The sequence below is a fragment of the Myodes glareolus genome, chromosome 8 (genome assembly GCF_982192425.1).
Source record: "Myodes glareolus chromosome 8, mMyoGla1.1, whole genome shotgun sequence".
In the NCBI taxonomy this organism is placed as follows: domain Eukaryota; kingdom Metazoa; phylum Chordata; class Mammalia; order Rodentia; family Cricetidae; genus Myodes; species Myodes glareolus.
The window spans coordinates 49,063,044-49,086,211 of record NC_142033.1 but is presented as its reverse complement, the minus strand read 5'-3'; the positions used below and the strand labels follow the sequence as shown (position 1 = coordinate 49,086,211).

At 38.2% G+C, this 23,168-nt stretch overlaps 1 protein-coding gene and 1 long non-coding RNA gene across 9 annotated transcripts in view; one reads left to right on the top strand and one right to left on the bottom strand.

The window, feature by feature from the left end:
* Pcdh7 (protocadherin 7) overlaps positions 1 to 23,168 on the top strand; it is a 404,659-nt gene that overhangs the window by 17,654 nt on the left and 363,837 nt on the right. The gene's annotated exons all lie outside the window — the stretch shown is intronic.
* LOC146893850 (uncharacterized) lies at positions 1,811 to 6,959 on the bottom strand. Its single transcript, XR_015002718.2, has 4 exons — positions 6,830 to 6,959; positions 6,350 to 6,427; positions 2,379 to 2,565; positions 1,811 to 2,004 (listed from the first exon to the last, which is right to left on the bottom strand). It is a non-coding gene; the product is annotated as an uncharacterized LOC146893850 (long non-coding RNA).

The following is a 23,168-nucleotide window of genomic DNA, read 5'->3' as shown; positions in this document are numbered from 1 at the left end:
TAGGTAGGAGCAGTTGTCAGAAAGACAGACATGAGGGTTGTTGCCCTTTCCCTGGTGAAGAAAGAGGGGTGATGGCTTCCGCTGTAAAACAGGTAGTTTAGCGAAGTCTTGGGTTAATTTGATTATCTCCTCTTGCCATTGTTTTGATCCCAGCACTTTTTAAAATCAGTCATTTCCTCTTGACTGCAACCTTGCCGGGATCCTTTCCTTCCCTTTATGACCAGCACCTAAAATTAACAGCTGCCCGTCACTGAACTTTTACCCTGGCCGGACCACGGTGGCCAGTGCTGTGTTAATATATCGTTGCTCTTTCCAACATTCTAGAGGACGGTGATTTAGGAATCTGCTGTTGTATAGGAGTAGGGGAACAAGCCGCGCTGCTCCCGTTCACCTGCTCCCCACAATACCCATCAGACCTCACCCGAGTTCATCTCTCTCCTTATCTATTGGTCTGTATTATAGCAGTCCTGGGAGACTTCCGATTGCAAAGGGACATATTTAAAAATTGGGGCCTTTCTCCTTTTTAATAGCTGCTATATATCTGTCTTCCTGCGTGTATGTTCAAGTGTCTGAGTGTGCATATGGAAGCTGGACAATAACCTCTATATCTCTCCTCAGCAACAGCACCCCCCCCCACACACACACACAGACATACACTCCTTTTTCTGTTGGTCAAGGAGCTCCCAGAGTTTTTCCTGTCATCACACCAGATTTTTTTTTTTAAACTTTGCTTCTGCTGATTAAATTTAGGTCCATATGTTTTCAGGACACAATTTTTTTTTTTTCTGACCGTACTATCTTCCCAGGTCTCTCAGCAATTTTAATAACTCATATGAATCTTCCCAGGCTGTCATAACGAAATATTACAAACTGGAAATCCTAAACACCAGGAGTTCAATTTTCTTTTTCTCTGAAAACTTAGATCAAGCGCTGGTCAACCTGGTTTCCTGAGAGGCCATCCACTTGCTTGTAGGTAGCTGACTTCTCCTGATGTCCTCCTGTGGCTTTCCTTGTGTGCGTGTGGAGACAGGACGGTCACTATCCCCTCTCTTAGAATGTCACTAGCCCTTTTCAGATGAGGACCATAGCCTTCAGAACTCATTTAACCTTAAGGCCTATCTGGAAGTACAGACACGCTAGGGATTCTTATGACTTAGATGTACTTAAGACTTATCCGTAGATGTACTTGGGAACACAGTTTTGTCCATGGCAGAGTCTATTATTGGGCTGCGCTAGAACACGCCAGACCGGACCATAAGATTTCACATGCCTGTCACTCTATATATACAGACTTCAGGTTCGGGGAACATATACTTTCCACTTCTGTCAAGATGAACCTCACATCTGTTTTACAATGATGAAAAATTAATAGACTCACTTTATCTTTATGAAGAGCATATGATTCTTTAAAACATATATGCATGCACATACAACTCTCAGTCTTTAAATCCATCCTTTCCGTTTTCTACATAACATCACATGAACATCATTGAATGTTCCTGCAGCTTCTCCTTTTCATGGAGGTCTGATTTAAAGAACATTTTAGTTATTTTTGTGGGTGGTGGTGGCACACACCTTTAATCCCAGCACTAATGAGTCAGAGACAGGCAGATCACTGTGAGTTCAAGGCCAGCCCGGTCTACAAGAGTTAGTTTCAGGACAGGCTCCAAAGCTACAGAGAAACCCTGTCTCAACCCCCCCACCCCAAGCAAAAAACCCACAAAAATCAATTTTTGTTATTTTAATTTTACTAACCTATAAGTGTATGTAGGTATACTGATCACTGAAAATCAGCATTTACACAGAACAATCCACAAACATAAGTTATTTTTAATGGCAATATTAATATTTAGCAACAAACTTCTACTTTTTCTTAATCATTAAAATCCAATTGCAAAGCAGAAGCTGAATGTCCTTCTGTCAGCATTCCTAGGCAAGGAATCAAGACAGCTGAGTCCACTTTTCCTAAGAAGTACTTTTCTGAGGCTGCTTTTTACATTTGACCTGCAACATTTAACAACGAGAAATTTAATATTCCCCTGTTCAGAGAAATGGAAATAAGTAGTGCATGAATGGAAGTGTATTTGCAAAGTTGCATTCCAATCTGCTCTTCAGTATATGTAACCGTTGAACACAAGTCCAAAATTAGTTCCAGAGATAACATTTCTGGTGTCAGGAGTCAATAGTGTCTATTTTTCCAACCCAATATACAAAGTAGTGAGAAACAATGAAATTTACCCTCTTAAGCTTGTTGGCTTTTCCTGTCATGTTTAGTTTTTTAGCATGAAATACATGCTAATGTCCATATGTGTACTATACAGAGATCACAATAGCTAAGCTTACCCTGCACATCATATTCTGGGCATTGAGCAACATACCTTGCATATATGAAAGCATCAGTTCAACACAATGGCCCTGAAGTCTCACTGATAGCTGTCTTTATAGTGTAGACACGGGGAGTGGTGAGGAGTGGAGTTGGTGACTTACTCAGTCACAGAATTTGCAAAGTGCAGAGCTGCAGTTCAACTACAAGCAACCAAGCTTCAAAAGTCACATTCCCAAGTCCTGTGAAGTACAGGAAACCGTTTTGCATTATAGACAACTAGTTCTATGAGAACAAAATTGGATTTTCTCACTGCTCAGCAAGGCTTCAGTGATATTCTAACCTTGCAGTTTTGATATCTTTTCTTATGTTCTTGAAATTAGGTCAGTCAGTCCATTAAAAAAATAGTACCACCTTAAACCTCAATCAAAGTGCAAATTAGAAGATGGGAACTTGCTCATTCAACAGACACATTCTCCTCTTCCTTTCCTTCAACACACTCTCAAATTTTTCAGAAATAGCCCAACACATAATTTTGTTATTTTACTATTCTTCAATTCATTCTATATTCACAAACTGTTCTGCATGTCATTAGTGCAAGCAGGAGTAACAAATTCATTAATCTTCTGTCGCTTGCCATTTGATGCAAGATAGGAAATGCCTTTTAATGAAGAGTAAAATTTTGACGAAATTTTGTTAATTAGCACTTTATAAAAATAAAAACGTATATTTTTCTCTTGAGTTTTCAAAAACATCTGAAAGTAAAGATAAAATTATTTGCTTACAAAATTTTTTTAGTAGTTTATTCTCTTCTGTCAATCAAGCACTGCTTGTTAAACATTTCACTAAAGCTTAGCTCCCGATCTTCAAGGGATACATTTATTCCACATTCCCGGTGGATTCCTGTACCGTGCTGTATGAATTCTATATCTTGTCCCATGAGTACTTGAATATTTGAATGTGAACTACTCCCCCAACAAAAGGATCATGTGTCAAAGGCATATACCTACAGCAGGGTTTGTGAGTGATTTGGTCATGAAGCATCTCACCTCAGCAAGGGATAAATCCGTGGTTGGATGCATGACATTAATAAAATTGTATCTTGGTGCTATTTTTAGTGCAAAAAAATGCTGTTTGAATTTTTGGAATGGCTAGTGTTTAAGAAAAATATCAATAATACTTCCTATTGTTGAATTTTTTTCAATAGTAAAGATTTTATAGATTATCCATTTACAGTATCTTTGCAGTCTCTTGTATATTGCTCTACCTACATTCAATCTGAATTTATCACACCTTTTACCAGAAGGATGAAAGTTTTCTTAATTACTGTGTGTGTGTGTGTGTCTGTGTCTGTGTGTGTGTGTCTGTATGTGTGTGTGTGTCTCTCTGTGTGTGTCTCTGTGTGTGTCTGTGTGTGTGTGTGTCTGTGTGCTTGCATATGGTTTTGTGCATTATGTGTATTCAGGAGCCCATGAAGGGCAGAAGAAATCTCAGATGCCTCATAGCTGGAGTTATAAAGGGTTATGAGGCACTGTGTGTGTTCTGAAACTCCATCCAAGTCCTCTGCTAGAACAGCAAGCTCTTTTTACCCTTAAGCCATCTCTGAGCCCTGCAGTTTGCAATTTTTAAGCATTCAAATGAATGGACCAAGATTCTGAGGTTACTGTCTCCTCATTTCATTTTCTTCTCCTTAGTAGATTGTGTTGTATTTACTTAGTAGATTGTGTTGTGAAGGAACACCACAATGAAGGAAACTTGCAGAATAAATCATTTAATTGGGGGCTTGCTTATAACTGCAGAAGGCTCCTATTTACTATCCTAATGGAACCATGGCAGCAGGAAGACAAGGTGCTGGAACAGTAACTGAGAGCTTCCATCCTGACACACAGGCAGGTTGCAGAAAGAGAGCAAGGCTGGTTCGGCATTGGGTTATTGAAATCTCAGAGCCCAACCCCAGTGTCACACCTCTTCCCACAAGGCCAAACCTCCTCCAACAAGGTAACACCTCCTAATCCTTTTCAAACTGTTCCAATAAGTGGAGAGCAGGCTTTCAAACCTGAACTTATTGTGGCCATTCTTATTTAAAGCACCACAGATAGTCCAAACCTTTTCACCATTGTTGCTACTTCCTGATAAATGAGGAAGCAGTAAAGTAAGTACAATAAAATGATAATGGCTCAGTTAATCTAATCGTCTGCAGAAATGCACAGCACCTCCTTTTTCTTCTCTTATGACTGATATTCAGCAACAGCCAACTTGGAAGCACTCAATACTAAAACTCTGTCAAAGCTTGTAATTGGAGAACTAAGTATATATTTCATAAATATATTGTCATAACTAGATCAGTACAATACAAGCAAAGAAATGTCCAGATCCATTTGATCTGAGTTGGAAGGCTTCCCTGAATTTGGTATCTGGAGAAGGACAATTAATTAGTTATGAATTCATAAGTTGAAATAAAGCTATAGATAGATACACTTGACGGGGGTAAAAGAAAAGGTGGCAGTCCTAGTGTGCATTGCATGATTACATTGTATATACTTGGTGAAGTTCATAATTTTCTTGTATCTGCATTGTCTTTCAAGGTGCTTCTTGGGTATGTGTTGATGCAAGGGTCTTGTTGTTTGTTTGTATTTGTTCTTGCGTGTGTTCGCTCAGACAGGTGGGAAGACTTGTTTGTACCTAGTAGGAAACAGGGTGAACATTGGTTTTACATTGTGAGCAAGCAATGAATTCATAGGCTTATGGGCCTTCAAGAATTCTTAGCTACTAATTTTTAAGTTCTGTGATTGTTTTCTTTCAAGAACAAGCAAGGATTGCTGCCTGGTGGTAAACAAGTATGCTACTCTTCTGTTTACTTTCATACTTTGCTATGATTTTACTATAATAAAATATAGTATCATTTGTCTTCCAACTTCCATGGGTGCAATGGCATGTGTCTTCACAAGTGTGTGTAAGCATATATACACTGAATGAATAAATACATGTAATAAATTAACAAAAATAAAGGAACACTCAGTTCTCTACATTTTAGGCAGATTGACACCACATAGAGAACTTGGGGATGAGTTGTGTGAAGCCTAACAAAAGAGACCCATAAGCAATTCTTGTCTTTAATTGTGCCATGAAGACTCCTGGCACTTCCTTTATATTCAGCATTGATGGGGTGGTGCTTTTAATCTCCTTTGGTTCATAAGGACTGATAGTGTTGATAGATGAACTGTGAAGTTAGTGTTGGTGCTATTCAACAGAGAGTTAAATTATTTAGCAACACCATTTTTTACATAGAAGATATTGAAATTAAGAAATTTCTAATAGTCTAACTCACTTTGTGCTGAGTCTTTGTTTCAGTGAGTGCTATCCGAACTGGGAGACAGATCGGAGATTCTGAAATTCATTTGCATTTTAATCTCCAATGTTGAGCAAATCACTTAACTTTTCTCTATTGTTTTTTGCCCTTTGTTCATCACTGAACAGCCTATCTTGTTCATCATTGAACATTTATGTGCGGTAGGACACAGTGTACAAGTCCAACTGTAAAAACTGTGGGTACTAAGGAAATTTATTCCTATTACATATTATAGTAAGCATTTTTATAGTAAAGGTAGAGGGAAATTTAAAATGATTTAAGGATTCCAAGTCCAAGTATTTCCCAGAAAAATTAGTTTTCTAAAAAAGTCTATCTTGCTACTAAAAATAGCAGTTGTCACCTTCCACTCCTGGCACTCCACCGTGGAGGTGATTGAAGACACATTATTTTGTCACTCTGGGAAACTGCTGAAATGTCTTGTGAAATAAAGGAGACATGTACGTTTCAGAAGTAGTGTGCAAAGTCTCAATTTACGAAAAAGAGAAAAAAATCAAGGATTTTGCTCAGGGGTCCAGAAAATGTTTGGCTTATTTCTTTTCATCACTTCAGATCTTTTCTTGTTGTGCCTTTTTATTGAATAATTGCAGGGAAAAAAATGGGTAAGGGACAGACTTTTTCATCAAAGGTGAAAGGTGGTAAGAAGGAAAAGTACTCACGGAATAGTGCTAGGAAGTTGTATCTTTCTGTACTTTATGACTGCCGACACTTCTTCCTAGACTTGGAGTTGAAAAGGTCTGTGGAGCAGAAAAGAAAAATTTAGCCATGAGGAACAAGCTAGAGGACAAAGCCTGACAGTCCGTACTCCTTCCCCTTGCCAGCCCTTCTCAGTGCAGCTCACCCCCATACACACACACACACCACCACCACCACCACCACCACCACCACCACAAATGCCACCGGCAGAGCTACCAGCGCATCTACCATTGCAAGCTCAAGCTCTTTTGTTTTTAAATAATCGCTATAAAAACTGGCAGAATTAATTAAAAACAAGAGGCCGTTTGATGATCACTCATTTTTGGGGGGCAAAGATTGGACTATTTGGAAACCGCTCCAAGAGAAACTTCTACTAAATCTCTCCCCTGATTTTAAGCTGTGGAGGAAGGATGCCAGAGTGATGGCGTGGGCAAGCTGGAAACCTGGTCCTCTGCCGTCTTCCTGCCAGACACTGGACTGAGAGCCAGCTGTGTCTCCCCTGCTCCTCTTCCTCCTCTGCAGCAGTCTCTGATCATCTGAGATGCGGTGCCTTTCTCCCCCAGTGGCATTCTGTCAGCTTTTGCACTAGTCCTGTCTTCCTTCTGCCAACAAGCAAGCTGTTTTCTCATGGCCCCAAAAGGAGACAGAGGTCAGGGTGAAGCAGCCAAGAGATAAGAATATTTTAAACACTGGTTGCCTTGTCAACTTCAATTTCCAAGCTACAATGAGAACATACAGCTTAGTGAATATAGATCTTATTTTACCAGAAAATTCCCAATATCTCTTAATCAAGAATTAAAAATCTGTAAGGCAGAGGTAGAACTAAGTTTATCTAAGTTGTGTTCCTTTTTACTTTTAGAATTCTAAATAAGGAGTACCTTAAATAAGAGTCTAATGATATTTCCAAATTCAACATCTCAATGAATGTTATTCACTACCATATTTGATTTCTCATTATTAGTGCCCTTTTATAACACAATCTAATGCATAATGCAGAAACCAATAGTCTTGTAGGGAAACGGCCTTCCACATCTTATACAGGAATAATAATGTAGTATGAATGAGGTTATAATGGGGACCATACACACCCCAGGGAAAGACTTAACAATTTCTAGGAAGGATGATGCTTGACAAGAAAATGGTAATATAACTTTGATTTCTTCCTCCTTTGTAGTCTTGCATCAATATTGCAATTCTGGCTATGGGGCATCAACTATTCTCATTTCAACTGAAGTAAATGTATTTTCTGCATACCCTTCTTTAAAGTACAACAGTTTTTGTTCTTATAGACTTCTAATGGATTTTTCTCCTTGGCTGTTAACATTTAGATACAGTTGATGACCAACTCAGCTTCATTCTACTTTAGTCTGTAATTTTGGACCAAAACAGAACTTTTCTCATTACAACTCTCTCCTCTAAATTCTTAACACTTGACTTTTGATTATTTTTAGATGTCAAAACACCTTCAGACAAGAACTATTGCTGTCACGGAAGAGATAGAAAGTAAAGCAGACTGTTGGTTGAGGTGGCTTCCTGTGGCCGACTTATGCAGATGTGTGTAATATGGCAGCATTACTGGCATGTGTACCCCTTTCCAAGCCAACCTCCTGGGGAGATGGATATACTAATCCAGCTGACACGTGTTACTTTTCCCTAAAAATAGCCATGCAATCTCATATTTTTACGTCTTGCATTTTTTAAAAAAAAGTATAGCGATTGTAGAAAGGGCTCTGGCATTGGGGTGACGGTAGAAAAATATCATAAGGATTACTTTTTAAACAATTTCTTATTATTTTTAAATGCTTTCCATTTCTTCCTAGTGCTCTCTTTTTGTGCTGAGCACCTATCATGTGTTCTATTAACACTGTTACTTGTTATCAACTGGCTTTTAGATAATCCTGCTTAAGTGACAGGTTGATGACAGCTTTTAAGATATCGCCTCTCCAAGCTATATTTCTGTTTCAGAGGGTGCTAGAAAAGCAGAGAGCCTCAATGTGAGACTTTTATGAAGGAACTCAGAAAAGACATGCAGAATGCAAGGGAAAATACTTCCGTGTCAGGAAAGCCGGGATGAAATTTCTCTCATTCTTCTTTGTCCCTTGATTCTGACTGTTATAGTTGACAATACACCGTTGAATTATAGTCCAGCTGCAAATGAGGCAATCTTTATATAGTATTTATGCCATTATCAACTTTATCAAGTCTGTTGGTATATCTGTGTGTGAATGGTATGTTGTATGTATCATGGCAGCTATAATATACTCACGCACACGTGTGTGTATGTGTGTATATATATATATATATATATATATATATACTCATGCACATATGCACACACACACACACACACACACACACGTATCTAAAGAAAGGACAAAAATAATACTGCTAAGGGAATTAAAAAGCCAGAAACCTCTCTCTTTCAGGAAATACTGCAGGTCAATAGCCCTGGCCTAGATAATGGCAAAAAAGAGAACACAAAATTGCATTACTATCCCTTCTAAAAAGTATTAAAAAGAAGCAACAGGAAGAACAACATTTTAAAATGGTCCCTGTCAGGCCTCAGGATAAAAATGGTGAGTGCAGATTCCCCAAAGGATGTTTCTTATTTAACAAATGACTCGGTTCATTTCCAGAGGGTTCACTTAGGATGCAGAGTCCTGCATGACGGAGTGCAAGAAGAGGAGCCAACGTTTAAAAGAAGTGGCTCTGGATGGTCTTCCTCAGCTGCAATTCTCCCCTTCAGATTATGGCACTTCAGCTTCCTGATGTTTTATCCTGTGAACTTCTCCCATCTCCTGAGGCCTTATTTTCAGTAACTATTCTTGAAATTTGTCCCATTTATTTTCTGCAAAACCTTGCAGAATCTTTTTCTAATTCTCGCAGGGCAACAGTTGGAGATAATGCACTGAGTGAAACATACCAAGAGCAGAATTATGCTGGGATACATTAGTGGTTTAATAAGTTAGCATTACTAGTAGCTATTTGCAGGCAGTTAGAATTGCTTTGATGAGAAGAAAATGCCTCTAATAATGATTATTTCAAATAAATCTGCTTATGAAAAGGTATTTTCTCTTTCATTTATACACTCATTCATTCATTTTCCTGTTACTCTATTTTGCTTTCTTTTTCACTTTTATGTTAGATAGTGTAGTGAACCATATATACATGTCACTGTACCGGGCTGTTCCCACATGAGGTTCAGTGATCTGAGTCATTTTTGTCACTGGGTCATTCATGTCTGTAGCGCACAGAAGAATGTATCAGAATAGAGCAATGTAATTAATTATTTAAAAGTGATTATATGATTGCTTTAATATTTTATTGAAATTTAAGATTATTTGCTACCATGGCATTCTTACTAAAAATCTTAAGACACTGGCAAACTCAGTCCTTGTAAGATTAAATTACATTAAATTGTTTACTATCCCGTACACAGGCAACATTGAACTGAATCGAAGGAAATGGGGACACTGGGCACAATTAGGAGACGAACTCACTTCCTGTGTGAGGTTGGCAAGTGCCACTAACCACCACCTTCTCAGTGTTTTAGGGCTCTGCTTCATTCTTCTATTATATCCCAAGGGTATCTGTACCAATTAGAATGACAATAGTGAGAGTTAAAACCCACCCTTCTTTCCTGCAGCTCAAATTGTTAAAAGTCAGCAATGGGTTTCACACAGTTAAAGTCACTGTGTTGGCAATCTTGTATTTCTTTTTAGTGGGTAAAGAAAAAACGTTTTCTTGAATTTTTCAGCTTTTACAAATGGCCTTTCTCTGGCTCTTGACTGACTTCCATATTCAGGCCTATCATTAATAATCTCCATCACATCTTCTTACTTGAAGCCTTATTCTCCTGTTTCCCTCTTATACACAGAGACATGTGATTACCTTGGGTTCACATATATAAGTCAAAAGCAATCTCCAATCTCATTTATTTAGATGATTGGAAACTTCAATTTCTCCTGCAATCCTTTTTCTCATAATTGTAATACATTTATCTTGTTTTGACATTTTTTTGTGTGTGTATGGGGGGAGGTGGGTTAGAAGGTGTGTGCACGTGTATGTGTAGTAGACTCAAAGATAGAGGAGAGAATAGGATTCTGCCACGGCTGTAGTTACAGGTATACCTGAGTTACTCAACAAATACTGGGAACTGAACTCTGCTCCTTTTGAAGATGCACTATTAATGACTCAGCCATACCTCCATTCTTCTGCCTAAAATCTATATGCCTCTTTGATCTGTGAGTTGTATACATAGATTCCACAGAGTGTGGAAGAAACAATGTTGGGGATCCATCTCTCTACCTATTTTAGGTCTAATAGGTAAACTCCAAAGATTAATTAACCTCATTTTATAAACCACATGGTATTATTTTATCAGTCTTCAAAAATAATAATATTTTTAGATTATATATTAGAATGGGAAAGGTTAGATAATCAAATACTTTTCTTGCATGATGGAGGTTCATTTTCATAAAGAAAACTTTAACCTATCTTGAAATGTAGACCATGAGTTTGGTTGTCAGTTTAGTGACTTTACTCTTTTATAGTTTTACAAGTCTGAGGAATTTTATTCTTCCTTGAATTCTCTCAAGAATGAACTATTTGCAGATTCTATTGCGGCTTTTGGTGTGATCTGACTGAACTCCATTCAGAGACAGGAAAGAGAGTAGCTAACCTTGAAGTAGATTAGTTCTTTTTCTAACTCTTTGGCGTGTTTGTCCCAATCCTTTAATTGAGCTGAACATTGTGGTTTCAGAAGGATGTTTTAGATGGGAGACAGTACAGTGGACACATAGATGCATAGTGGGCACATGAAAGAGACCGCACCAATAACCGTGCCTTTAGTTCCTAGGATGGCCCGTGAAAATGACATCATTGAACTAACTGCATGGTGACCATTTTCAGGGCCATCTTGAAGGCAGTGTGATGCAGTTATAACTGGTGCAAGTAAAATTCTTCTCTTTTCCCTTCTGCAGTTGTAATTTGTTATCACAGGAAGCCATATTGACCATTTAAGGAGTAATACTTACGAACTGGAGAAAGGTTTCATTATTCATTGCAAAAGACCATTCGGTCATACTTTTCTTAGATGTATTCTGCTTATTTCTCTGCTTATGTAATTTGTCTGCAGATAATGAGTCCGAGATGCTGTGATTAAAAAAAAAAATACCCACTATCCGTCCCTGGTATACACGTGTCAATTTGATTCTTAGAGTCTGGTAGCAATTTGTCTTCTTTTTCTTGAATGAGAAAATTTAGGTAGGTTTCTGTTTTTACTCATCATGGAGGCAGGCTGAAGGTGGGTGAAGGAAATGTCAGTCTTTGAAACTGTGAAGTGCATTAAGCTTCTCACTTGATTTAACACAAAATGATCAAATACATGTGCATGCCTGGAGTTATTCTATTTTTCAATTGTAATCCTGGTGGGCTTTTTTGTAGAAGTGGTTCAGAATACATTATCTTTGAAGTGGGTTCCAATTGTCAATAAAACATGCCTGTAACAATATTCTTCCACAGAGAAGCAAAAGAGAAAATAGATAAGTGACTATATCATTCCATTTAATATAATGCCCAGAAAACTCTACAATGACTTTTGTATTTCACATGCAACCCACAAGCCCTGCTGAAGAAATTATGGCATCAAGACAAACAGTAGGATACAGTCATTTAGTAAAATATGTACTTATAAAACAAGGGCAGTACAATGGAGATTAGACTATGACTTTGTTTATTAAAAGTTTATGTACACCTTTCCTCTGTATAATTTTAGTGTAGAAATCTCAGATTATTATTTATGGGATTCATTTTTCTTCTTGTTTGAAAAGGTGATTCTAATAATACCTATCTGCAGAGCTCTGAAGCTCAGGTGAGAGTAAATAGGTGAAAGTAATTTATAAATTGTAAATTGCTATACAAAGTCTATCTATATTTAGGGAACAGATGCTAAGCCTGCCGCTAATATTCTACAAGTCACAGGGTAGAACCCATGTCATAAAATTATCTTACACCTGATACTACCAATGCCACGGTAGTGAGACCTTGTCCAAGTGTGAGTAATATCTGCGATAGCTGAAATTTCTAGAACAGGCACAACTGAGAAAGGAGATGTTTTTATGCAGAGCTGTCTAAAGAGCTCCTGGATGCGGCGCACCATGCCCGTCTGCGTTCCATGCGTTACCATACAGTTCGTGAACCAGGCAAGGGATTGGAGATTAAAACACACAAGAACTCACAGACAGAGATGGAGGTAATCCTTGATGCCAAAATGCCCCTAAAATGCCCCCTTTATTGTGTTCAGGGGGCAGCTTATATAGAGAGCCTTAACTGATAGCCATGCCCCAGCCAAACCCAGCAGAAACCATTCTCCTGCTATCAGGAACTTCTGAGAGTCTCTCACTCAGAGGAGCTGTAGACTGTCTCATAGCAGAGGAAAACAAGTTGTTTACCAGAAATTCAGGATCTGAGGGGTTCACAGCTCCTAACACCTGAATGTGTAGAGTTGGAGAATAAACTCACTAACCTCTTCTCTTTTTCGCTTTTTTTATTTAAAGATTTATTCCCTTTTATTTTATCTATATGAATGATTTCCTACATATATTTAAGTGCAATTGATGCATATCTCTTGCTCTTGGACCAGCCAGAAAATGTTGCTGGATTCCCTGGAACTGGAGTAACAGATGATTGTAAGCCACTTTGTGTGTGCTGGGAATTGACCCTGGGTCCTCTGTAAGAGCAGAATATGCTCTTAATCATTGAGCCATCTCACCAGTCCTTTCTTTTTTAAACATAGGTATAGGATTTTCCACTGGGCAAAGACAACAGTGAGTCAGAAGGAATAGTTTTTTTTTTAAATATTTCTAATATTGTTTGGTTTCCTTACAATCTAACTTGATTACATTGGGAATGGTGAGATTGGGTAGGATGGGTACATGCTAGCATACCCATAGAAATACAGATAACTAACCCCCAAATTTCTTAAATTGATTTAGAAAAGAAACAATGTCTCTGGAAAAGATTGTCTATATGTTAAAGAGAAGTCATCCCTAGATACTAATTTGGAGGGGAGAGTTCTCAGAAACACATTTATATGTTTAACAATACTTTAAAATTTTATGTGCATGGATATGTTGTCTGCATATATGTATGTATACCATGTACATGCCTGGTGACCAAGGATGCCAGAAGAGGGCATTATATCCTCTGGAACTGGGGTTATAGACTGTTTGAGTCATGATGTAGGTGCTGGAAACCAAACCCAGAAGGAGTAGCCAGTGCTCTTAACTTCTCAGTCATTTCTATAGTCCTCACATTTTTGTGTGTATATGCGTAAACATTCATGTGTGTGAATGTTGGCATGCATGCCTGTGTAGCATCACAGGGCAATTTCATGTCTTAGTCCTTACCTTTGACATGCACTGAAGTAAGATCTCTTGTGTTTTTCTCCTGTGTACTTGAGACTAATTGGCCCAAGGACTTCTGGAGAATCATATGTATTCTATTGCCATCTCACCTCAGGGATGCCAGGATTTACCAGACTGTAAAATTCTGGCTTTTGTGTGATTCTGGGGAGTCAAACTGAAGTCCTCTCACTATTGTGTTAAGCATTTTTACTCACTGAGCCTCCTTCTCAGCCCTGTATATTCTTCCCTTGAGATATTTTGTGTTCACCCACCGTATTAAAACAGAAGGCATCTGGTTAGAAATTGTCTTCCTTCATTTATGTTGATTCATTGATAAGTTCCTGAAATCATGTCACCTGCCAGGTACGAGTCTAGAAACAAGGTCTACCAAAACATTGAGAAGAAAATGGTGCCCGCTCTTGAGGTTAGGATTAGAAATAAAAGCTATGCAATACCTGGAGATCAATGTGTAAATCTGTGGGTGTACGGCGAAGGGATGGAGCAAAGGCATGATTTTTCTTTGGCCAGTTAAAGCTCCTTCATAGTGAGTAACATTAATAGAGTTCTTTAGGACAAATTGGTGCTTTCTGTCATAGTGAAACATGAAGAATTATGTACTGAGAGGGATCCTGTGTGTTTGAATGGAATTGGTAGGTGATGGGACTATAATGTACACCAGAGTTTCAATGTGCAAGGACTTTGTGTGTCGGGTTAGGAAATAAGAACTTTAGAAAATTCATCATTGAGCCAATAATGCTATGAATATACAAAAATGAGTTAATTTTAGAAAAATGGTTCTCTTACACCCTTGTATATTATGAGTCATTCAGAATTTTGCCTTTAAATTAAAATCCTTCAAAATAATATCTTACCATTGATTCTGCACCAATTCAATTATTTCTGAGTGAGCTTAATTTACTGGAGATTTTTCGAAGACATTTTGATCTTCAGAAGTGATAGTACTTAATACATATCCTTTGCAAGCCTATTCTGATTAGAGTACTGGAGGATCAAAGACACCAGACATATTTTGAGAAAAAAGTCTTACTTCTTTTTTCAACTATAAATATTCTTTAAATCCTCACACACAGTAGAAAATATTTTCTGTATATTTGGTATATAAAGTTAAAAGTAGTTATAAATTGAAAGCATATATTTTTTAAAAGGTGTTCATACTGTATAGCTGGGTTGCAAATGATATGTGCATATTCCGAACTTTGTTATTATATACACACGATTATATATGCTATCATTGTACTGGATCCATACAATTTGTTAATTATTATATTTTCTCCTCAACAAAGATTGAAGCTTAGTAGATGTTTAATGATACTTTAGATTTACCATATAGACATCTCTTTGGCTGAACAATTTGATTTTTTTTAGAAAGGGTCCCATTGTGTTGGAAGTCCTTCTGTATATATATTGCTTTTATTAGTTAATGAATAACAAAGGTGCTATGGCCTATGACAGGGCAGAATAGAGCTGGGCAGAAAAACTAAACAGAATGCTGGGAGAGAGAAGGCGGAGTCAGTGAGGAGCCATGCAGCTGCCACTGGAGACAGACACCTACTGGAGCCCACCAAAATTCTGCTCATAGACTCGTGGTGATGCACAGATTAATGGAGAGAGGTTAATTTAGGATAAAAGAGCTAGCTAGCAATTAAGCTTTTGGCCAAACAATATTTCAATTCATACAGCTTTCTGTGTGATCATTTCAGGGCTGTGTGATCATACAGGAAACAAACAAACAGCCTCTGCCATTAAATTGGCTCCCAACTGGTATGGGAAGTCCTTCTGTATACGTGTTACTTTTATTAGTTAATGAATAAAGAAGCTGCTTTGATCTCTGATAGAGAAGAATAGAACCAAGCGCAAAAAATAAACTGAATGATGGGAAAAAGCAGGTGAAGTCAATGAGACACCATGTTGCTGCCAGAGGAGAGAGCAGCAAGCTGCCAGCTGGAACCTTACTGGTAGGCCATGAGCATCATGGTAAAATATAATAGTAGAAACGAGTTAATTTAAGATGTAAGTTATCTAAAAATATGCTTAAGCTATTAGCCAAACAATATTGCAATTAATACAGTTTTCTGTGTGAATATTTCAAGGCAGGGAGGTCGGGAAACATATTAACAGCCTCCTCCAACAGTCCCACATCAACCATCAATTAAGAAAATGCACACAGGCTTCTTCACAGGCCAATTTCATGGAAACATTTTCTCACTAGACCTTCCCTCTTCTCAAATGACTCTAGCTCTTGTCAAATTGACATAAAATAGCCAGCACAAAGAGTAAATAAATGACATGGCACTGTAACCCAATTTAAAAATATTAGGTTTAAGAAAGAGAACATTTTAACTCTCTGTCACATATTTTCGAAAGTTCTGAGAGATGCTCAGATTCCAGGAACCTCTGAATCAAAGTGTTAATGCAAGTGGAAGAGTTATCACTTGGCTCATATGGAAATTCATATACCATAAATGTTAGCACCATGCTTTGGTGACTGTTTAAGTCATTATGAACAGTAATGGGCTATAAAAGAAAAGACCAGCTCATGACTCTTAACTGCTCCATACAGGACCCTATATATATCCATACAGATATATTTCTGGTATATATCTTATTTCCTTTCAAGTATCTCTAACTCTAAAAGGAGAAACAACTTTTATAACTCTCTTTTATTGATAGAGAAGTGGAATGAAAGGATTTCCATCCACACATTGGTACTGTTATTTGGGAATAGCATATTTCCCCAAATATTAATATGGTTAAAATACCAAAGAACATATAAAGAGGATGTTTTTACATAAAGTTCAAATACCATTGACTTGATATATAAATGTTTATACTTGACAAAATTTAACCATTCCATAGGAACATATTTTGGATAAGTAGAGACACTGAGCAGCCATTTTGTGAGGTGGAATTCTGGGTGCTGTGGCATTTACCCTGTACACATCTGACACTAATCTCAAGGTGGAGGTGAGCTTGGCTCTGTTAGAGAAAGTGTGAATTTTTCTGTCATCCAGTATTTATTACCTAATAAATAATGCTCATTTTGTCTCTCTGTGTTCAGGGAGCTTACATTCTAGTGCAGACTGATAACACACATTTGTAGAATGCATTCTGAACTCAAAAATTGTAGTGAAGAGCTGGAGATGTGACTCAGTTGATAGAGTTGCCTAGCACACCTGACACTCCTGTGTCCAAATTCCAGCACTGGACAAACCGGGTAGGGTGGCACAGATCTGTCACCCAGCACTTGGGTTGTTAGGCAGGACAATTGCAAGTTCAAGGCCAATCTCTGTAACATGTCAAGGAATTCTGAGAATTTCTTGAGGGAATTCAGGGCTACGTGAAATCCTGTCTAAACACACAAACAAAAGAATTAAATAGAGTATTTTTCAGATATACCTGTTTTAGGTGTTGTCTTAGTTACTGTTCTATTGCTGTGATATTACACTAAAAACAAGTAAAAGAGACAGCAAACATGTGGGGGTGGTGCACGCCTTTAATTCCCGCACTCGGGAGGCAGAGGCAGGCGGATCTCTGTGAGTTCGAGGTCAGCCTGGTCTACAGAGCAAGTTCCAGGACAGGCACCAGAGCTACAAAGAGAAGCCCTGTCTCCAAGAAAAAAAAATGGGGACTTGCTTACAGTTTCAGAGGTTTAGTCTATTGTTATCATGGCAGGGAAGCATCATAAAAGGTAGGTGGGCATGGTGGTGGAGAAGAAACTGAAAATTCCCCTCTGATCTTTAAGATGCTGGCAGAGAGAAAGAGAGAGAAAGAGAGAGAGAGAGAGAGAGAGAGAGAGAGAGAGAGAGAGAATCTAGCATAATTTTTGAAATTTCAATGTCCACTCCCAATGACACACCTATTTCAGCAATTCCACACCATTGAATTTGTCTTTGGACCAGGCATCCAAGCATAATTGCCCATGGGAGCCATTCTCATCCAAATCACCACAGTAATAAATAATTTCTGTGTTTATTGGACTTACAAATAAGAATGATATTAAAAGAACTGATTCTACACCTGTCTTTAAATAGTGCTTGAAGTCTATTTGAATATTATAAATTTTACTGATAAAAACCTCACTTTCACCCAAAAGTATTACCAATCCCAGAAACTATTGAAATAAAACCCCAAATGCTCCTTCTTGTGTTCTGTTAATGTGCCTCATCGATAACTCTATGCACAGACTCACACACTGGAGTCCAGGTGAGCAAGCTGTGTCCACTTACATTAAACTCTGTAGGAAGCAGCTGCTCCTTTCATGCCTGTTTGCAGCCAGCATGCTTTGCTGCAAACATTCGGATTTTTCTGGAGGGAGGAGGCAGTGGTAGCAGGATTACTCTTAACCTTCTCTCTGACTCATTAGAACGTGCTCTGAAATAAGTTTAGCTCCCCAACTAGCAATCAGTGAAACATTCTCAAGTCATTTGTCAAATGGAAAGAAAGACAGTTGTCATAATCCGGCAGCCCCAGTGATGTGAACAGAAATATGTCACTATGTCATGTTTCTTTTTGTCTGTAGAAAACCTGATGTATTGATTTATTTTAGATTGTTTCGGGTCTAAGGTGTTTTATGTTTGCAGATGTTAAGAATTAAAGGTCTTAAATTGTAAGGTGGTAATGTGAATGAAATTCACACTTAATGCAGGGAGTATTAGTTGGGAACAATAAATCTTGTCTGGATCAAGGTACTTTTATTGCTGTTAAAAATGAAGGTCACACAATAATACGATTCAGGGAGGTATGCAAGACATTTAAAGAGATTTATCATTTTCATATGACACACAGGTACCCTTTAAAGGATTCTGATATTTTATCTTCAATTCAATTTGATATTTAAATATTTTAAGTCAACCCTTTACAAGCCCATATGTATTTTTTTGACATAGTATAGTTATGTGGTTTTAAACATAACTGGGTGGCTGAAAATTCTGGTAGGTGCATACCATTGTTAGGCAGTTATCATGTGGGTTTACTCTGGGTTAAAATGGGAGGATGGGCTATCGCATTTTACCTTTAGAATACCACGCTCTGCAAATGAAGATACTGGGATTTGCCGTTCAACAGTTTGTCAAAGATTATTCAGTTACAAATGGAGCTTTGGACTTTAAAGGATAGGTGTAGGACTCTACCACTGTTTCTGCCAAGATCCACCACGAGCCTCACCTGTCCCCTCACAGTGTTTGTGTTTGTCTGAGATACTAATGAAGGACTGACATTCACATGTGATTATTTGAGGAATGTAGCAAATTCAGCTGTTCAAAGAACTGATGCTTCGTTTTTAAATAAGTGGGTGTTCTCTTTCCCCACACATCCTATTTGTGGTGGCTCCAAGGACTGGGACACCTTGCAGAGTGTTCCCTGCAGCTTTTATTGTTTTGCTGTTGTTGTGGGGAGGTTTATGTGTGAGTGTCTGGTACTCATGTCTTCTTATTGTTCTCATTTCACTTTTGGCTGTGGGCTTGCTGCTGTCTGTCCACTTCTTTGTCTATTCTTCCTCAGGAAGTCGGCTCTCTCTGCCTTGATGGACACTGAAGCTTCAGTCCCAGGGCTTATAGAAGCAGGAGTCTGAGGTGTTCCAACCTTAGAATATGTCTCCTCCATTATTGCCCCAAAGCATGTTTTATCAGTCACCACCTACCAGAAGAGTGACTAGTTTCAAGAGACCTTTGTTTTCTGTATTTAAATATCTCTTAAGCCTCCTTAATTGTAAAACCAAACTCATTATCTCCCTCTTGCTGCATGCTTTCCTTTAAATGGACCCATCTACCCACTGTCCGCCTTAAGAATTGTTATTATCCAGCCTTAAGAATTATTGCACAAAATAGACTTGCATTCCAGATCACACAGGTGAAATGAGGGATGTGCAATGGTTCAAAGAGGTCCTGAGCAGGCTGTATTTCCCACTTGCTCCTGACCCTCACTGGTTAACCACACTGAGCCATTTGCTCTTTGCCCAGTAGGAGTTTCCCATTGTCAGCTCCTTGTCTTTGTGCAGTTTTTTTTTTCTCTGTGTGAAATGATTTTTGATCCTTCTTCAGGCCGTAGAAGCACACTCATGTTTCATGACTCAGCTCAAATGTCACTTCCTATCAATGTGTTCCCTGCCTCCTCCCACGCCCAATGAGTTGCTCTCCTTTCTTCAGTCTATTTCGCATGCACCAACACTTTGAATTACAATTATATTTCAACGTGTTGATTTCTGCAATAGTATATATCATATATTATATTAGTATACATTCTCACAATAGAAGTCACAGTATATACCTTCAATAAAATCTGGAGGAATGGTTGGTGTGATGGGATGAATAAATATAAGCAAAAAATTTCCTTTATTAAACATAGTGCATTACTCACTATGCAGTGATGACATAGGTGAAGGACAGTGATGAGGTCACTGGGATACAACAAAAAACAGCACTGCTTAAAAATAAATCAAGAAATTTTAGTAATCGCATACAGCTTGCATTTTAGTGGGAGGATTGATGAAGATAAGCAAAGTTTAACTTTAAATGGTGACACATGTTATGAGAGACACGGATAGAGACTACCAAGGATAAGCTGAATATGGATGTCGGAGAAGGCCCAAAGAGGAGGATGCCTGATGTAGGTTGGAGAAAATTCGGTCACAGCTTTTTAGGAAGACAATAGCAAGCATAAAGCCAGAGATAGTCATGTACTAGAGGCATCTTCCTAAGCATCAGCATAGAAGTGGGGAGGGAGACGGGGCATATGGGAGAATTATGACCAGGCTGAAGAAGGCAAATGAGAAGAGACCTAGAGTTTATATTGTCTTGGGACCCCACCTTCATTTTTTATTTGTGTGCCTGCATGGTGTTCATGTGTATACCTGCTGTGTTTTTGTGCATGTATTGGCATACATGTGTGTTTGCATGTACTAATTTGTGGTAATAATGGAGAGGCCCAAAGTTAATATTAGGAATTACACTCTATCATTTTCCTGCCTTGTTCATTGAGTCAATGTCTCTAAACAATGTTTTTTAACCTGTGGGTCACAAACCCTCTAAGGAATCAAATGACTCATAGGGGTTGTATGTCAGATATTTTGCATATCAGATAATTACATTACAATTCTTAACAGTAGCAAAATTATTGTTGTGAATTAGCAGCAAAAATAATTTTATGATTGTGGGTCACCACACCATGGGGAACCGTATAAAGGTCCCAACATTAGCAAGGTTGAGAATTACCATTCTATGAAATCCCCGTTTGGGTGGGGCTAGATTTTCTCTAGCTTGTTCTGAGGATCTCCTATCTTCATCTTCAGGGTTTGAAATTACAGGAAGGCACCCAAGACCACACAACATTTATTCACATGGGTTCTGAGCATCTGGAATCTGTTTCTTACATTTGTGCTGCAAGCACCTTAGTCCCTGAGCAACACCCTAAGACTACCGACAGGGAAACACCTTAAGTACTTCATACTCTTCTCCATCAGTGCCGTTTCAGGTAAATCTGAGGCACTGGCTTTGAAAAGAGTGTAAGGTTTTATGACGCCGTAGGTTATTTCCCCCTACATATGTTTGTGAAGCTAGCCAAAACAAAGCACAGACACAAACCACAAATTCTGCAATCATGTGGCTTTTATGCGAGTGCCGAAGGCAGACAACGGAAGTTATTCGCTCTTGTTGGTAGACAGGAAGAAGAAAACAAAGCTTGAGGGTGTATGGCATGGTACTTGTCTCCCTGAGCAACTGTGGGTGGCTCTGTTTTCTTGTAAATAGAGAAATGAGCAAATCCTGTGTGTGGAATTATTGGTGTAGTGCGTGGAAAGGACAAGCTAACGCATTCAGATAGATTTGTAAAAATAACAGCATTAGGAATAATTACTCTTAATTTTGTCTATGTGTCTCTTTATCAGTCTTCTTTGGGCAGGGACTGTAAAGTTTTCAGATCATTGCGTCTATCTGTCCTGAAAACATGTTGCAATGCCAGACCTACTTTGAGGTTAAATACTTTTCTGGTAAAGCAGTGATACTGGGTTTTCAGAACTAGCAGGGTTGACTTCCAAGATGTTTGGAAAGCAAAGGCCCTTTGAAAGACAAAAGGAAGCTAATCAAACAGGCAGCTTCATGCCAGTCTGTATATTATAAAGAAAGATAATATTCCCCATTTCCAAGTAGAGAGAAAAGATGCAACTTGAATATTAAGCGATTGGATGTCAGACATTTTATCTTTCTCTAAAAAGAAAAAGTCAATTGTAATTTTTCTCTGTCTTAGCTAACATTTTATTATGACGTAAAAACATTAATATACCATAGAATCCATATGTTTAGAGATATGTAATAAGTTTTGGAAGTCTTTTGATAATTGTATGATTTAGTTTAAGTGAAAAATTTAGGAATGAAGTAGCATATATTAGATTACTAAGAATATATGTTATTCTTAGTAACCTAATATATATATTGTATTTGACATACAGAGGTCTGCATGCTAGTAGATGTATATTACATTTTTTGGAGCTATCTGATGTTGCTCAAAAGACTGCCTTTTTTCCCCCCTCTTGATTTTTCCCCTTCAGTACTACTGTTTCTTTATATTGAAACTTAGGTGACGTTTTCACTAAACTGTGACCTCACAACCCCGACATCAGCCAGCGCTATGCATTGGAAAGGAGTGAGAGCAGTACACATGGGCACACGTAACTGAACAGATAACACGGCGTTTTAAAAATTCAGTATGAGTGATATTCGAACTTCAACAAATGTTTGCTTCTCAAGGTCAGAATTCCTACTTAGGGGAGTTTTACAGGATTATAGATCTCATCTTAATAGTCATTTCCCAACAAAGTCCTTCTGTTGATGAAGGATCGAACGTGAAGGAGGAAGGAGAAGCAACAGAGGCAAGGGGATAGCCCAAGTCACACAACACATCCACCCAGCTTATACTCCGTGTCCCTGCCTTTCTGTGAAGTCATTCAGTCTTCTAGCCCAGTCTTCTTGAGCTGTGACTTTCATTTTCTTCCAAGATTTCCTATCTCCTCTCCTGTGACCTTAGAAGGTGGTACAAGTCTTCAGGAGGTCTCAGAAAGAATCCATTGTTTATTTCTTGATCAGGGATAATTAATTTTACTGAGGACTAATGGTTCTGATAGGATGTGGGTGTTGTAAATACTAATAGTCATTTTAATTGATTTCTAGGGAAAATGTAGCTGGTGCATACAGTCTTTCCAACTTTACAGTTTTTACTTCCACGTTGTTATTTGCATTTTCTGTCTTTGGTCACTTTCCTTGTTCTGTCAACTGACAGAATAAATCAATAGAAACTTTTTTATGACATAAATGTGAAAATTGGGTGGACATACCTGCTTCTGGCGACTTGGTGTTGATCAACTTTA